The sequence below is a fragment of the Bos javanicus genome, chromosome 25 (assembly GCF_032452875.1).
Source record: "Bos javanicus breed banteng chromosome 25, ARS-OSU_banteng_1.0, whole genome shotgun sequence".
In the NCBI taxonomy this organism is placed as follows: domain Eukaryota; kingdom Metazoa; phylum Chordata; class Mammalia; order Artiodactyla; family Bovidae; genus Bos; species Bos javanicus.
Window position 1 is genome coordinate 34,216,773 of NC_083892.1, and position 12,274 is coordinate 34,229,046.

Here is a 12,274-nt window from a genome sequence, read left to right on the forward strand (position 1 = left end):
ATCCCATGGACAGAGGAGCCTGGTGGGCTACAGCCCATGGGGTCACAAAAGAGTCAGACACGACTCATGTGACAACATGCATGCACGGGCCAGCTCCTCTGTGCCAGGCACCTCCTGGGCACAGATACAATGTGGGATGATCAGTGAACTGAGGCTTCAGTCATGGGATCTTGCAGGTGGTGATTGGCAGGTGGGACTGAGTCCCCACTGACGCTTGAGAAGACCCCAGCCCCGGGGCACTTTCCACGGCAAGGAGCAGGGTCATCCATGGCTGCTGGAGGGGGGCTGTCCCAGCAGCTGCAGAAGAGACTGCAGGAGGAGGCCAGGCCTCTCCAAGGGACCCTGATTGGACTTCGGACATTTATCGTGACGAGCATCTCAAGGTGCGAAACCAGAACATCAAGCCTGCCGCACCCTGGACAGCATGGCTCAGACAAGGCTCAGCACAAACAGGAAGTGATTTCAAGAAAGAGTTAAATAGCAGCACAGAAGGTGCTCAGAGGAACAGAAATGTGGAGCTGGGACCAGAATGGCGGAATTTTCCCTGGCATCTTGCTACACTATAAATTTGACTCCAAGCTTCCCAGTGCCACAGAGCCTTCCAGAAGGAGAGTCCAACAGGACTGGTGGAGTCTCAAAGGACAGCCTGGGAGATGAGGCTACTGGAGGCCAAGAAGGGGTCGCCTCACTCCAGACCCCAAACCTCCTCCCCACGCTCCATCCCCAAAGCTGTGGCGCCTGGATTGTGGCCATTCCCCTGCTTGCTGAGAGGATTAAGTGTCTAAAGTCCTCATCGGGGGAATTCCCAGGCAGTCCAGTGGCTGGGACTCTGCCCGTCCACTGCAGGGGGCACAGTTTCTTTCCCTGGTCAGAGCACTAAGATTCGATATGCTGCACCACATGACCAAAAAATAACATTTTTTAAAAAAATTTTTTAAATAAAATAAATAAATCAATCCACAGCCCACAGTGGGCGCTCAATAAATGGTGATCGTCTTTGTCATGTTACTCACTTGGAGGTCAGGGCTCTCCTGGGGCCCACGGGGGAGTCTCTGGGTCTGAGAGTGGAGGCTGCTGGGAGGAGGGGAAGCTGGGGTCCTGGGGCAGCCCCAGGCAGGGCACAGGAGCAGGGTCCTCCCCACCGCCATCCTGCAGGGCTGGGCCAGCCTGGCTTTGTCTGAGCTGCCGGGATTCAGGAAGCAGGTTCAGGCTGCTGGGGTCCCTGGAGGGATCATTAAAGCAGGGCCAGGGGGAGAAAAAGGAGGCTTTTTGGTAGTGTGCAATTAAATGCATCATATTTATACCACTGCGTGTACACACACACAGACACACGCAAGCAGGTCATTCCCAAGTACCTCCCGCTCCCCCTGTCCCACCAGGCAGGCGCTCCCAGGCCAGCAGCCCCCTCCCCAGAGCGCAGGGTCACGTGCTGCGGTCCAGGCCCCTGGCTCTGCCTCCCCGGCCTGCCCCCAGCTCACTGACTTCGGCTCCAGCTGGGGTGAGGCCTGTGGCCTTCTCTTGGGCCACTGAACAGCTAGGAAAGGCCCCATGAAATAAGTGGGGCCTGGGTTAAGACCCCCCCTCAAAGAGACCCTCAGTGAGGGTGGGGTGGGGAAGGGGATGGGAGGGAGGTCTGGAAGGGAGGGGACACGGGTGTACCTGTGGCTGATTCTTGCTGATATCGGACAGAAAGCCACAAAGTTCGATAAAGCAATAATCTTTCAATCAAAAAAATAAATTGAAAAATAAATTTTAAGAAATAAATAAAAATGGAAAGAAAAAGAGACCCTCAGTGGCTCCCCTCCCACCTCTAGGTGCGGGGGTGGGGGGGTGTCAGGTTCAGCGTGGGTGTGCCCCTCCCATCCTACAAGCCAGCTCTAGCCATCTGTCCCCGGGTCTGAGGTGTTGGTGTGTGTGTTTGTGCGTGGATGCACGTGTGCGGGTCGCATGTTGGTGTGGGAGTATGTGCGTGCTGCATATGCCAGGAGTTGTGTGATGTGTGTGTCTGAGGTTTGGGTCATCCAGGTGTAGAGATATAACAGTGTTCATGAGTGTGTGTGAGTGTGTGTGTGTGTGTGTGGGGCACGTGTAAGGGGCTATGTACGGGACTGCACGCATGTGACATGTACATGGGGTACGTGTGAGATGTGTATCTGCCGTGTGTGTGCCTCATGGACGTGTACGGCAGGTTCAGGTGATTGGGGATCACTTCTGCTGGCAGAGGAAGGCTGGTGGTGAAACTGGGTCACAGCCCCAGCTGCCATCTCTGCGGCCGCGTCCCTCCCTGCCCTCCTCAACCTCGCCCGCCTGCCCTGTCCTGGTGTGAACACGTGGACCCAGGCATGGCGCTCAAGGACTTTAAGAAGAGTTCACTGCACACTCCTTGGGGATGAGGGACCCAGGCCAGGGCACCTGCCCCCAGGGATAACCTGGATTCTCTCTGGACCCGGACGCAGTCGGCGCCCAGTGTGGGATGGTGAGATGATGGGCGATGAGTAAGGGCCTATGGGGGTCCTGCCGAGGAAACAGGAAATGTACATCCCGGGCCACAGTGACGGGGGAAGGGGCAGGGCTGTCCTCTGCCCGCCCGTCCCCTTCCTTTGTCCCTCTGCTGCCATTTCTGTTTTCTTTTACTCTCTTTATCTCCTCACCCTGACCCTCCCTTCTCCTAAGCATCTAAAACAAATTTTTTTTATTAAAATAAAATATACATAGGGACTTCCCTGGTGGTCCAGTGGTTAAGACTCCGCATTTCCACTGCAGGGGTTGTTGGTTAGATCCCACGCATTGCATGGTACAGACCATTCTAGAGGAAATCAACCCTAAATATTCACTGGAAGGACTGATGCTGAAGCTGAAGCTCCAATACTTTGGCCACCTGATGGGAAGAAACGACTCACTGGGAAAGAGCCTGATGCTGGGCAAGACTGAAGGCAGGAGGAGAGAGGAATGACCCAGGAGGAGGCATCTCTGCAGCAGCTGAGCGGAGGAGCCGGTGGCTCAAGTCATCGCCCAGGTCACGTGTGGGCTGGGTGGCTGTGAGCAGCGTTGGACCTCTCTGAGCCTCAGTGTTGTCATCTGTGAGATGGGACAGTGATCCCCGGCGCAGGGGCTCATTGGGAGGTTCAGAGGGAATGAGGCCAAATGCTAGGATACGGCAGTGCTCAAAGTGCGCGTCCCTCTCATTCCTGCGCCCAGGCCGAGTGGGACCCAGGTCTGCGGGTGAGGCCTAGGCTGCTGACGACAGGCCCCCGGGTCCAGCCCAGGGTGGGGCTGAACCATTGAGCTGCTTGTGAGGCCTCAGCAGGGAGGGGAATTCTCATGAAAGACTCTAAGGCAGAGACAGGCAGGGCCCGCAGCCTCAGAGCAGAACCCCCTTCCCCTCTCACTATCACCACTGCCCCACCCCAACCCCCACCCATTCTAACAAAACCTTCTTCCCTTCACACTCCCACAGCCCAGGGACTTGCCCCCTCCAAAAGGAGATCAGTCCTGAATGTTCACCGGAGGGACTTATGCTAAGTCTGAAGCTCCGTGCTTTGGTCACCTGATGAGAGGAACTGACTCATTGGAAAAGACCCTGATGCGGGGAAACATTGAAGGCAGGAGGAGAAGGGGACGACAGAGGATGAGATGGTTGGATGGCATCACCGACTCAATGGACATGAGTTTGAGTAAACTCCAGGAGTTGATGATGGACAGGGAAGCCTGGCGTGCTGCAGTCCGTGGGGTCACAAAGAGTCAGACACGACTTAGCGACTGAACAACAGCAAAAAGGACCATAATGAGGGCAGTGCTTAACCCAGAGCAATGGCCCCTTATGGCAGATTTACAGGCGAAGGACCAGAGAGCCCAGGCTGGAGGGGAGTGCAGGGGAAGCAGGCAGGGGAGTGGGAGGGAAGCTGCTGCCTCTGCTCATTTTTTATTAAAGATCTGCTTCAAGGTCAGCCCTGCCTGTCTGCCGCAAGGGAGTCCTCAATTTCCCAGGTTCTGCGGAGAGAATGAGAGAGTGATGCGCTGGGAGGAGGGGAGGGAGACAGAGAGGAAGAGGCCTGGGGTGGGCCAGGCAGAGAGGCACCGAGAGAAAGAGGCACCGTGGTCCCTGAAGGCAGAGGACCCAGCAGAGTGCTGGGCTCCAAGGGGGCAGCCGTGTGACAAGGAAGGGAGCAGGGAGAGAGAAAGGACAACAGGGGGAAATGCATTTGGGGTTGGATCAGGAGAAGAGTGAACAGCTATGGTATTGGGACCCTGACGCCCGGGTTTTGTCATTTTCCAGATAAAGACAGCAGAACATCACTGGCCTGTCACCTGCATCACCAGTTCACTGCAGCCTGTGACCACGAGATGATCTCTAATTAGGAAAGGCGCATAACGCTCAGAGACAGGTATTGCTGGCCCAATTTTCAGATGAGGAGACTGAGGCTCAGTGAGGCTTAAATCACTTTCCTAGATCCACAGAGCTAGTCAGCAGCACACCAGGGCTTCAGGCCTGGGTCTAACTCCAGACCCCACTCCTCCCACTGGGTCAGTCGCACATTCCCCACCCTTTGGACTCAGCTCAAGACTCTCCCTCCCAGGGTGCTCCAGTAGCCGTGAGGCAAAGCAACAACCCAGGGGATGAGGAGGGCAAGGTCTCAGGTAGATGAGGGCCATAGCCTTCATTTTTCAAGGTCAGGAGCACAATTGTGGGTCTACCCCCAAAGGGTGTGACTCGGTAGGTTTGGCAGATTAAAGACGGCCACCAACTCCTTGCCCATCACGAGGGGCGATCTCTGTCCCCTACCTGTGGGTATGAGTGAGGAAGCACCACCACTTTATTTTTATTTATTTCTTTTTGGTCACACTGGTTCTTCGTTGCTGCTGGAAAGCGTGGGCTTTCTCTAGTTGCAGCGAGCAGGGGCTACTCTGTAGTTGCGATGTGTGGGCTTCTCACTGCGATGGCTTCTCTTGTTGCAGAGTGCAGACTCTAGAGCATGGGCTCAGTGGTTACGGCACACAGGCTTAGCTGCCCTGCATGTGGGTTCTCGGGGGTTTCCAGCCGGCTCAGTGGTAAAGAATCCGCTTGCCAATGCAAAAGACACAGGAGATGTGGGTTTGATCCCTGGGTAGGAAAGATCCCCTGGAGTAGGAAATGGCCACCCACTCCAATACTCTTGCCTAGAAAACCCCACGGACAGAGGAGCCTGGCGGGCTACAATCCATACAGTGGCAAAGAATCAGACACGACTGAGCATCCAATGCACTTGTGGGACTAGTTCCTGGACCAGTGACTGAACCCACAACCCCTGCATGGGCAAGCGGATTCTTAACCACTGGGCCACCAGGGAAGTCTGTGGAAGCACTGCTTTAAATGGAGTGGACTCTGTAGCTGCTTTGACTAGTAGAAAATGGGGAAAGTGATGTTGTGTCTGCTGAGCCTTGCCCTGCCTTAGAAGTTCAGTTAATTTCTACTTCCCCTCTAATTTCTACTTCCTGTCGTTTGGAACGCTTCCTCTCAGAGCCCTCACCCGCTGTGTAAGAAGTCTGACGACTCTGCTGGAGACACCATATGGAGAATCCTGAGAAGACTCACAGAAGGAGAGGAGTCGAGCTGAGCTCAGCCCTGCCAGCTGTCCCCACCAGGGCCCCAGACATGTGAATGAAGAAATTCTGGCCCTTCCAGTCCACAACCCATCCATCAGCTGAAAACCACCCAGTGTCCCCATTTAGTGCCTCGTGGAGCAGAAGAATCCTATAGTCAAGAACTGCCCAAATTTCTGACCCACAAACTTGTGAAATATCGGTTGTTGTTTTGAGTCATTAAGTGTTGGAGTGTTTGTTGCACAGCAGTAGATAACCATTAGAGTAGGTCTGGAGAGAGACTCTGATACCAGCACGTTCAACAAGCACTTAAGGTGGTTTTGATGCAGAGGGTGGAAAAAACACTTTGAGAAGTGCCAGAAGAGAGGGTGCTGGCTCCTCAGTCAAGTGCCCCCAGGGGGCTCATCTGCATCACATCGTACAGAAAGATAAATGGAAAGAGACAAGGCAGACGGAGAGAGAAAGGGAGGACTCCACTGTCTGAGGAGTAGAGAAACAAACAAACGAAAAACTAAAGTGGGAGATGGGCGTGGGGAACAGAGAGCAGCTTGGAGATAGAAAACCAGACAACTCAACTCAGTAAGCAATGACTCTTGCCTCCTCCAAGCTAGAGTGGGTGATGGGAGGTGGGCACGACACAGCCCCACCATCATGGGATTCACGTTCCAGACGCAGCTTGGCACTGAGAGAGGGTGTCAGAGACAGGGCAGAGGAAAAGAGAAAGTGTTAGTGGCTCAATCATGTCCGACTCTTTGTGACCCCATGGACTGTAGCCCTCTAGGCTTCTCTGTGCATGGAATTCTTCAGCAAGGTTACTGGAGTGGGCAGCCATTCCCTTCTCCAGAGGATCTTCCCAACCCATGTGTCGAACCTGGGTCTCCTGCATTGCAGGTGGATTCTTTACCTTCTGAGCCACCAGGGAACCATAAGAGAGAAAGGGCAGGGCCAATTCTGAGGTCAAAGCCACTGTAAGTCATTCTCTGGCCTCAGAACTTTGGCGAGTGAAACACTACAGCCTGACCCAGCCTAGCCTCTCATCTCAGGGTCTTTCCTGCTATGGAAAACAGTATGGTGGTTCCTCCAAGAATTAAACAGAGAATTACCACATAATCCAATAATTCCACCTACGTATTAACCCAAAGAATTGAAAGCAGGGACTCAGACATGTGCGCACCCATGTTGACTGAAGCATTATTTACAATAGCCAAAAAGTGGCGACAACCCAAAAGTCCACTGATCCTACGACATGGAAGAAACTTGAGGACATTCTGCTGAGTGAAATAAGACAGTCACAAAAGGCAAACACTGTATGATTCCACTGACAAGAGGTCCCCAGTGCTGTGGGGTTCACAGAGACAGAGAGTAGAACGGTGGTACCAGGGGAGTTTCACCGGTAGAGTTTCAGCTTGGGTTTGGACGATGGTTATACAACGGTGTGAATACACTTAACACCATTGAATTGTAAACACTTAGAATGGCCGACTGATGTCATGAGTATTTTACCACAATAAACTTTTTTAAAGGAGAATAAGAAAGAACGATAGTGTGGGACTGGGAGATGCTATTTTGTGAGGTTCATTGGAAGGGTTCATTGATTGAGTGCTAGCCAAGCAAAGATGTATGTTTCAGGGGAGAGTGCGCGGGGAGGGAACAGGCACTAGCCGGCGTCCAGGACCCAGGCTTGGGCCAGGCAGACACCCTGGGGGTGAAGAAAAGACACAGTTCAAGGAGGTAGAAGGTCTTCAGGGAGAAGGGGGAAGTGGAAAGCTCAAAAACTCACAGGGTTCTGACTTAGAGACTGGACTTAAGAGGGAGGGTGATGGGCCAGGGACCCAGAATGAAGTCACCAGCACTTCCAAAAGTTTAATGGAAGAGAGTCTGATGAAGGGACTAAACACAGAGATGGGGTTGGGGATAGGAGAATGGACCAGTGGGGGGCAGAGAAGCACCCAGAGACTTATCACAGCGGGAGCCATTAGCACCTCCAGGCCTGAAGTGCCACCAGGAGGAAACAATGCCAGAGCTTGCCCAGGAGAATGGAGCGGTGGATGTGGGGACACTGGACCCGAGCTGGAGAGGAACTGTGCAGGGGAATAAACACCTAACCTCTCTCCTCCCACCCTTCGTTCTGCTGGGGATGCATCCCCTCAGATGAACCCAGTCAGCAGCCAAGAACAAGGGAACCTGGGTAATCAACCTGCAGAGGTCAGCCTCCCAAGACCCAGAAGAGGGCAGAGAAGGAGGAGCAGGGGCCAGAGGGGCAAGCAGAGGAAAACCAGCGCAGGTGGCGATGCCATTGGCTGAAATAAGTAACACAAGGGAAGGGGCTCATTTTGGAAAATTGGCAGGCTGGTAGGGAAACCAAGATAGAGGTCCGTTCCTCTGAACTGGGAGTACAGGGGTGAGGGGGTGACTGGCGGTAAGAGGCTACCTAGGCTTCCAGGGCTCCGTCATCCCAGGTCTGGTAGAAGAGAGGGCCCAAGGCAGCTGGGGAAGCCTGCTTACAGGTCCCTCTGCCCTTCTCCACTAAAGCAGTTCCCACTGTGAATCCAGGGAGCAGGGGCTGCAGAGGCAGACGAGGGGAGGGCAGGAAGAGGGTTGCCCAGCTTGGAGCAGTGTGTTCCCAGGCACTAGCCCCAAACAGAGTTGAGGCTGGCGCTGGTCAGGACCGAATCAGTGCAGTGACGTTTCAAAATACTCACGTGACTTCACTTAAGGCACAGGCTTCACCCTGGGAGGGTGCCGCACCCCTGTTCCTCCTATGGCTTCCTTTACCCTCGCCCCTCCACACACCCGGCCATGGCTCCCCAGGCAAGGGGCCCTCTCCCAGCCCTTGATCTGCCTACTCCCGGCTCTGTCTTGGGAGTCCCAGCCAGGCAAAAGAGGGCAGCCCCCTCCCAGACAGGGGGAGCAAACACACTGGTGCTAGGCCAGCTCAAGGCCCCAGCATATGAAATATTCATGCAGCCAGAAGGCAAGAGACCAGCAGAGGACTCACCCCTGGGGCTATGGGGCTGCAGTAACAGCAGCAGCAGCTGTAGCCCGCCCCTCTCCCCCACCCCCAAGCTTTGTTCTGCAGACACAGTGGGCCTGCAGTGCCCGGATCCCAACCATTCACACACAGACCCCAACATACACTCCAAAGACATACAGTAGGTGAAGAAACATGGGGGCAAGGAGAGGGGAGGGGAGGAGGGTACAGACGGAATATAGAAGCAGACACACACATATACAGATGCGCACACACACACACAAACCCACGCAGATTCACAGCAAATTTACTTGGGTGACTCTCAGTGTCATGCAAAGGTGTACTTCTTCTTCTTTTTTAATATTTATTAAATTTTGGCTGCATAGGGTTTTAGTTGCAGTGTGACAATCTTCCACTGTGGCCTACAGGCCTCTAGGTGCAGCACACGGGCTTTGTTGCCCCAGGGCATGTGGGATCTTAGTTCCCTGGCCAGGGATCAAACCCCGGTCTCCCACACTGCCAGGCGGATTCTTAACCACTGGACCAGCAGAGAAGTCCCACAAAGGGCCTTCTTATAATCTGCACCCCAAGTGCCTCCCTTGCCTCGCGCCGTCCCTCCCCAGCCTGCGACCCGCTCTGGGACTTCAGCCCTGCCTCCGAAGACAGCACAGGGTCACTGCTCGTGGCTCCAAGCAAAAACTTTGTCCTTCTGGGCCTCCTCCCACGACAGAACTCCCGTACTTCCAATGCTCCTTGCAGAGCCCGTCCCACCCCTGAGTTCCCTCCACTCAGCCGGCTCACTGTCCAGCCAAGGAAACTCAGGCGGAAGCTGTAGGATAACAGGCTTCCAAAGTCACGAAGAGAGTAACCAAAGGGGGACTTGAACTCAGGACTCCAGACAGCCAACGCAGCACTAGGGAAGGTCCAGAGATCCCATTCTCAAAAACCTCCCTCCTTTGGGATGTCTCCCACCGCCCCGCCTGGCCTCGGTCAGGCCACCAGGATGCACAATGAAAGGGGGCATCCCAGAGGGATCTCTTGCCCCGCCCCCGACCCCTAACTCGTGGAACTGGTCACTGCAGTGGAAATTCTTTCCCTCAATCCCCCCTCCTCCACGACAGACGCCCAGTCTCTTCCCTCGGAGGCGGGCGGCCTCCAGGACTGTGGAGGGCGCTGTAGGTGCTGGGCCGCTCTGGCCGGCAAGCGGCGGGCTGGGAGGCCGCCTCCATGGTGGTGCGCTGTCCAGCATTTCAGCAATCGGCGGCGGCGCCCGCGGGGAGACGGAGGGCGCGGGGCCGCGGGGGCCGCGGAGCTACCCTGCCGAGCCGAGCCGAGCCGAGGAGGCGGCCCGGAGGCCACCCAGACAAGCGGGACCAGAGGGCCTGGCTCCAGCACCCGGCGGAGCTCAGCAGTCAGCAGGAAGGTGAGAGCCCCGGCTGGGGCGGGGGCATTTCCCAGAGGGGTTGGGGCTGGATTGGATCTTGGGCCTCTCCAGCTGGGCCAGGGCCCAGAGTCCACGGAACCCAGAGCGGACGGTAGCGGGTGGGGGACTGTCTGTGTGTTTGGTCGGGGGGTGCGAGGCACCTGGGGAACAGAGATGAGGAACGTTGTTCATTTCACTGAGAGGGATGAAGAAAGTGAGAACCCTGCCGGGTCACGGGCAGGACTCCACTGAGCTTAAATGACCACGGCCTGGTCCATAAGGATGCTAGAGAGGCACCCGACTGCAGTCTAATTGCCCTCTCGCAATTGAGAAGAAGGACCTGCTCCCTAAGGAAGGGAAAGACCAGTGAAGAGACCCTGTGGAGATGCTGGTCACTGGGAGGGATGAAGGGAGCAGGCCCCCACCTGAATGCTGGGCTTCTGTCCAGCACAGGGTGGCAGCATCAGGGACAGTCTGGCCCCTTTCCCAGCTGCCCAAATGCCCCTGGGGAGGCAGAAGCTGGCAACAAGAACTGGGTCTCACACAGGATGGCATTTACTCTCTCACTGGGGAGAAAATGAAGGACACAGAAGAGATAATAACCATTAGGAGTTTGGGAGGGGGGTTCTCTGTGGTCTCTCTGGGTGCCCAGGGAGGGTTTCTGGGGCTTACAGTGAGTCCGACCAACCCCAGAACAAATTCTTGGTTTAAAAAGAGAGAGAGAGAGAAGAGACGCAGGCTCCTTCTTGCCTCCTCCTCACCCTCCCTGCCAGAGCTCCTGCCTGGACAGTGTGAAGCCTCCTGCAGTTCCTGCTCCTGGCGGCAGGTCCATTGTGGGGATGGGTTTGAAGGGGAGCAAAAGAAGGGCACCCCAGGTCTGACCTGGTACTCCAGTGTCTGTGCTCTATCCCAACCATAACTTCTCACTCTCCAAAGACCTCACTCACTCATCCACTTCTGGCCTCAAGGGGCCTGGGTTGACCTTTTGTCCCATGACAAGAGAAAAGGCAGGTTCTTCGATGGAGACCTGAGCAGGGTTTGGAGAATTTCTCTGTAGAGGGAACATCTTAAGGTCATGGTCCCAGCAGGTGTCAGATCCTTCCCCAGCCAGAAATAGGACCAAGCTGGCTCAGAAATTGCTCCCACACAACATCAGCTTTTCGGTTCCCTAACTTTATGCCCCATCCCACTCTCCTGTGAGCGATGGAGGAGGAATTCTTGAAGAGCGAATAAAGAGTGGTTTGGATTTTAAAAGGTAGAGCTGAGTGGGTAGAAAGTCATGGACTTTGAAGTGTGAGAGACATGGGTTCACATCTAAGCTGTGTGACTTCAGGTAAACCACTTAACCTTTCTGAGCCTGTTTCCCAATTTGTAAAACAGGTATAGCATTAACAGTATCTACTTTGGCGGTCAAAGAAATAATTCAACTATTTATTGGATAGGAAACTAGTTTTAAGCTGTGCAATGCTGGGCAAGTTTCAGCAAATCAAATGCAAGTAAGAATTTTTAAGGAGAAGCTACGCAAAGAGGGAAAAGTTTTCAGTATTGTTTGAAGCATATCTTCCTTTTCCCAGAGTGGGTGGACACTGGCTGACGGTCTCGTATCAGGCGCCATATAGGCTACAGTTAACTCAGCTCATCATCATGAAAACTTAACAAGGAAGCCATCAATGTCCCCATTTCACAACTGAGAAATGAGACTTGAATGACTTTCGCAAGGTCATGAAGCCACCCAAGCTGTCTTCCCTGGGACAGGAGTGGAGCTGATATCCTGTCCTGGCCCCTTGATATCAAGACCCAGCTAAATGTCAGTTTCTTGATTCATGATGCCAGCTTTCCAGGTGAGAAGCCTGAGGCATATGGGTGAGGAGGTGTGATGCAGTGAGGAACTGAGTCCCCTGAGGTCGCTGGGATATTTGGAGGTAGAACACGCTTTGAATTGTCCAACTGGGTGCCCCCACCACAACCCACCCCTGCCACCCTGACACCTGCCAGAGAGGGAGCCTGGGTCTGGCAGGCCCATCTGCTCACTGCCCCACCCACTCTCACCTTTTCTGCCTGCCAGCCTCTTGCTGACCTCGGCAAGCCTGTGGCCGCCTGTTCCTCTCTGGGTGGTCAGCCCTCACCACTGTGATGAGGCCATGGTCCAGAGCAACTGCCAGCATTGCTGGGGTCAGCCTCCCCTACCGGCTTTTCCTTTGCCTTCTTCTTGCTGCCAGTGGGGCAGAATTGTAGCTCCTCCTGTCCCAGCAGCCAGCCAGGGTGCCTCTGAGGTGATGGGGGAGAGCCCCCCCATACCG

The 12,274-nt window shown here is 54.8% G+C and overlaps 1 protein-coding gene across 1 annotated transcript in view; it reads left to right on the plus strand.

The window, feature by feature from the left end:
• Nucleotides 1-9,815: 9,815 nt before the first annotated feature.
• SRRM3 (serine/arginine repetitive matrix 3) overlaps nucleotides 9,816-12,274 on the plus strand; it is a 53,843-nt gene continuing 51,384 nt past the window's right edge. Inside the window, 1 exon segment of the mRNA XM_061402013.1 lies at nucleotides 9,816-9,974. The gene's annotated coding sequence lies outside the window, so the exon portion shown is untranslated.